The sequence below is a fragment of the Piliocolobus tephrosceles genome, chromosome 13 (genome assembly GCF_002776525.5).
Source record: "Piliocolobus tephrosceles isolate RC106 chromosome 13, ASM277652v3, whole genome shotgun sequence".
NCBI classification, from domain to species: domain Eukaryota; kingdom Metazoa; phylum Chordata; class Mammalia; order Primates; family Cercopithecidae; genus Piliocolobus; species Piliocolobus tephrosceles.
The window spans coordinates 21,162,639-21,167,648 of NC_045446.1; the positions used below are offsets into that span (position 1 = coordinate 21,162,639).

General features: G+C 44.9%; 1 pseudogene; it reads right to left on the reverse strand.

The window, feature by feature from the left end:
* Positions 1–1,487: 1,487 nt before the first annotated feature.
* Positions 1,488–2,771, reverse strand: LOC111544808 (annotated as a pseudogene).
* Positions 2,772–5,010: the final 2,239 nt, after the last annotated feature.

The following is a 5,010-nucleotide window of genomic DNA, read 5'->3' on the forward strand; positions in this document are numbered from 1 at the left end:
TCACCATTCTAATCTTTTGGAATGGTCTTTCCTAATCATTGCTCTAATTTTCACATATGAAATCTGGTGAGACTATGAATTCAATCTATGTTGTAAATCAGCAACCTATAAGATAAGAATCTGTGTCTAATTTTCAGCTACATCAATTTACTAGCTCTAAGAGATAAGATTTTTGGGGGGACAATCATAAAATGTTCTTTTAGGACAATTATAGGAAACTCCTGCATCTCTGGCTGTATTTTGAGCCATGAATTTAGAACCCTGAACTTTTTATTATATTACTTTAAATTCTCCTGGATGGTTAGAAGTAGCTAGGCTACCTCATAGACCTCATATTCTTCATGACTATTGAACTCTGCTATGGCCTTTGCCATTTGATCTGCCAAAGCCATTTCTCTCTCTTTTTAATTTTAATTACTTTTTATTGAAAACTGCAATAAAGAAATACAGTAATGGTAACTCACACTAAAACAAAACATACTCCTGTTAGCCATTATTTTTCTGTTTGGGACAATTTTAAAGTTTTTCTTTTGTCACAGAAACAGAATTGTACCTGCACAAAGGCTCCAAATAGGCCATCTTTTTAAACAGGCAATGATTCACAAAAGATTGAGTGGAACATGTAACTAGTTGAAACAAATCTAATAGGATTTGTTAAAATAAGTCACATCTAATACATCTGAAGTGTTCTTGTATAACATATCACATGAAGAAAAGAATACTTTATCAAAGTTGAAAAAAGTGGGTTTGTTCATTATTCTTCTTGAACTCTTTTAGTTCAAGACTTTCCACTCAATAAAATAGCAGAGGATCTGAAACTGAGAAAATACAAATGAGTACATATAGCTTGTGAAACTTAATATTTTCTTTTCATCATCAGAGGGTTTTACTAAACTTACAACCAACTTGCCTGCTCAGTATGCAGTTTGGATGTGAGAGCCTCTTCTCTGTACAGGAGCCTGTACTGTCTTCAGTCCTACACGTGCAGGAGTGTACCACAGGCAAAGAGTTTTCTCCCCACTTTGTAGTAATGTGATCTTCCTATTAGCAAGAAGAGGTAACCAGCCGCTGTAGAATGAAAGAACTAGAGTCACAGGATGAGGATTTCCTCTTGATATTTTTTATTTTGATGTTTGAACTCCTGATGCAACATTCTAGAGCAGGGTGTTCAGGACCTGCTCTACCCAAGGGACTGATAAAGGAAAAAGCTCTACTTATTCTTTGTGATTTGATGCATAGATGAAAAACTTAACACACAATAACAGAAGTTGATCATTAATAAATCACATCCTCATCTTTCAGCACTTCTGTAAGCAGAAGACATCTTCAGCTTTCTAGCTCTTGCAGTTTTAACACTGCAACATCAACGATGCATATATCCAGAATCAGTTAAAAAGACCATCAGATTCTTTTTCTCTTAGTTCATCTATGTTTCACTGTCTCTTGGTCGCATATGCATCTGAATGATTACTTTACAGCATTGTCTGCTATTCCTCCTTGGGATGCTCTCGATTGTCCCCATGTTTTGTGGGCTGGTTGGGAGAGGGCGCTTGGGAAGGATGTGCCACTGTTGGGAGGTTGTGAGTCACTGGGATGCCTCCAGGGATGATCCCTTCCATGGCTGCAGGAAGTCCGCCTGGAGCCACACTCAGGATGCCTGGCGGATATCTGTATGTGGCACCATTTAGCTCAGGATGAATTGTTTGCTGGTCTACTGACCAAGGAGCTGATGTGACAAAGAATTCCTTGTTCACACAGTTTCTTAAGCTTTCTGGGATGCGAACTTTGATGGCTTGGTGGATCTCAGTGGCAGCCGCCTCCTTCATCTCAAGCGACGCCTGCTCGTTATACCAGGCAGTGTGAGGAATGCAGATGAGATTTGGGTTATCTTTCAATGGACCCTGAGCAAAGTTGTCCCTCGTATCCTGCCCTCCTTGAGGGTCTGTGCTAAGGCTTTCTCGCCCACCAGGCCACCACGGGCTGCGTTCGCAAGGAATGCTCCCTGCCTCATCTGCTTTATAGTAAAGTCGTTGATGAGGTGGTGGTTATATTCATTGAGATTGCAGTGCAAGGAGACGCAGTCACTCTGACACAGCAATTCCTGCAGGGTGTAGACCCTCTGAATGCCCAGGGACCATTCTATCTCATCCTGCAAGTAGGGGTCATAAAATATGACTCTGAATCCAAAGGCCTTGGCTTGAACTGCAACCGCCTGCCCCGTGCGACCAAAGCTCATGAGACCCACAGCATCTACCCAGAGATGCGGACCGCTCCTGAGGCCACGTCGTGGATCTGCTTCATGCTTTGAACTCACGGTGCCTTCCCGCAGTGCCTGACACCCCCACGTGTTCCTCCGACACAGATTGAGGATGTGGCAGACAGTGGAGTCGGCCTTCTCTTCCACGGCTCCGGACAGGATGTTGCACACAGCAATTCCAAACTCGCAGCAGTCTTGATGTCCACATTGTCTTTGCCACTGCCTATCTGCACAATGACTCTCAGGGCCTTGAACTTTTCCAGGTCCTCCCTGGTGAGGAGGGTGATGGTGTGGTACATCATGGTACCCACAGCTTCATTTAAAACTGTCTTGTGGATTTCCTGTAAGGACTGCACGTCACAGAAGACCATGGTGGCCAGGTTCTTAGGCTGCTGTGCAATCTCTGCCATGCAGCAGCACCACCAGGGTGGGAGTGCCAGGGTCCATTCATGATACCTTTGCAAATTCTGTCCAATCTCTGTCTCTTGACTTGGTGCTTATCCCCAAAGGCCATTCTTTATGAACTTTGCAATTATTAGATCAAAAGGCAAAATAGTCCTCTGAGAACTTAGGGGAACTCGCAGGAGTCTGAGTGCATGATACCACTATGAATCCATTCGCTTGCAAGGCAGTCTCCACCACGCAGTGAGTCAACGAACCTCACCACTACCCCAGGTCTGGAGTGCAGTAGTCCACAATACCAGGGGGTAGAGGCAGCTCCGGCCGGGGGGAGCCAGGTTCCTGCCCCTGCTCTGAGCCTGGGAAGCGAGCTGGGGGCCCACCCAGGGGGTCCGTGTGGTCTTGAGGCTCCTCCCCTGCTGGGAGCCCCACAGACCGGAGGGGTGCTGGGCACCCGCTGGCGTGAAGCAGCATCTGGCTGGACCTGCCACTCCAGTCCTAGCTGGCCTGCCCAGCCCATTTCTTTAAAAAAAACTATTCTATGTGACCACAGATGATACATTAGGACAAAAACTGCTCTATGAAGAGAGAATAAGAAAAGAAGTCTAAGAAGAAGTATGGTGGCAAAGGAAATCAGAGAACTAGATGGCATAATTAACAAAGGACTTTGATATGGTTTGGCTGTGTCCCCACCTAAATCTCAACTTGAACTGTAGTTCCCATAATCTCCACGTGTGGTAGGAGGGACCCAGTGGGAGGTCATTTAATCATGGGGGTGGTTACCCTCCATGCTGTTCCCCCTGATAGGAGTTCTCATGAGATTGGAGGGTTTTATTGAGGGGCTTTGATGCATTTTGCTCAGCACTTCTCCCTCCTGCTGCCATGTGAAGAAGAACATGTTTGCTACCCCTTCCACCATGATTGTAAGTTTCCTGAGGCCTCTCCAGTCATGCTGAATTGTGAGTCAACTAAATCTCTTTTCTTTATGAGTTACCTAGTCTTGGATATTTCCTTCATAGCAGTGTGAGAATGGACTAATACAGATTTTCATAATAGAGATCTTTGTAGGCTAAGAAGGCAGTCTAGTGGAATGGAAGAGCTAGGAGTTGCAAAGATGACTAGTAATGAGACAGGAGGAGCAAATTCTTAGAGGGGCTCTAACTTCAAACAGGAAGAAGGGTTCAAATGCAGTAATGATGCTGGGGAATGATCTGGGGACTGGATGGAAAAATATCATGAAATCAGAGAATGAGTTCCAATGACTGGATAGATGGGGAAAATGAAAGCTGGGTCACTGTATAGGATATTGGAATATCAGGAGTCTGAGATCTCAGGGTCAGAGCAGCCCTGAAGGATGACAAGTTCCAGGTGTGGCCTCACCTCTGGCTGGCTGAAGTGCTGAGATGATCTGAGAACTGTAAGCTGATAAGATATCAGCCTGAATGCGGAAAGGTGAGAGCAAGGCAAAGTGTGGGGATGGACCTCATGAGTGATCTGATGTGCACAGTCTGGAGGAAGGTTGGGGTTGGAAGGAATCCTGTGGGCTGACAGACAACACAGAGGAATGAGGGTGGGTGGATGGGACATCAGAGGATGAACTGGTTTTATGAGGATGACATGCTGGTAGAGGGACCTGGAAGTAGCTATAGGAAGCCAAGAAGTACCCCAATCTTTCTAACCTTCTGCACTGGGGCAAAGGGTGACCTCTGTTAGTGAGCTTTGTGTGCAAATGAACTCAATGAGGAACTAAACGAAAAACACTTAGTGCAGTGCCAGTCACACAGTCCGCACTCAGTGAATGTCAGCTCGGATGGTTGTTAAAGAAAGGAATCAGTGGAAGGACTAAAAGATGGACTGATAGGGGTGACAGAGAAAGGGGCAGGTCTGCAGGTGATGAGGGGACAGGAAGGAGCAGCACCAGAAGTAGCGTCTTCCATCACAGGACTGATGAAGGCCTCTCTCCTCCCTTCCCTCCCCTCCCCTTCCTTCCCCTTCCCTTCCTAAGAGCTTTATCAAGACATAACGCACATACCATATAATTCACCCATTGAAACTGTACAACTCAATGGTTTTTAGTGTATTAACACAATTGTGCAACCATCACTACAATTGATTATAAAACATCATCACCTCAAAAACACCCCATCCCAACAATCCTCCTGTGTCCTTCAGCCATCCCCCCTCATCCTAGGAAACCACAAACCTACTGTCTGCCTCTTTATTTTGGACATTTCACATAAATGGAATCCAAATGCATCATAAGCAAAAATTCTTTCTTTCTTTCTTTCTTTCTTTCTTTCTTTCTTTCTTTCTTTCTTTCTTTCTTTCTTTCTTCCTTTCTTCCTTTCTTCCTT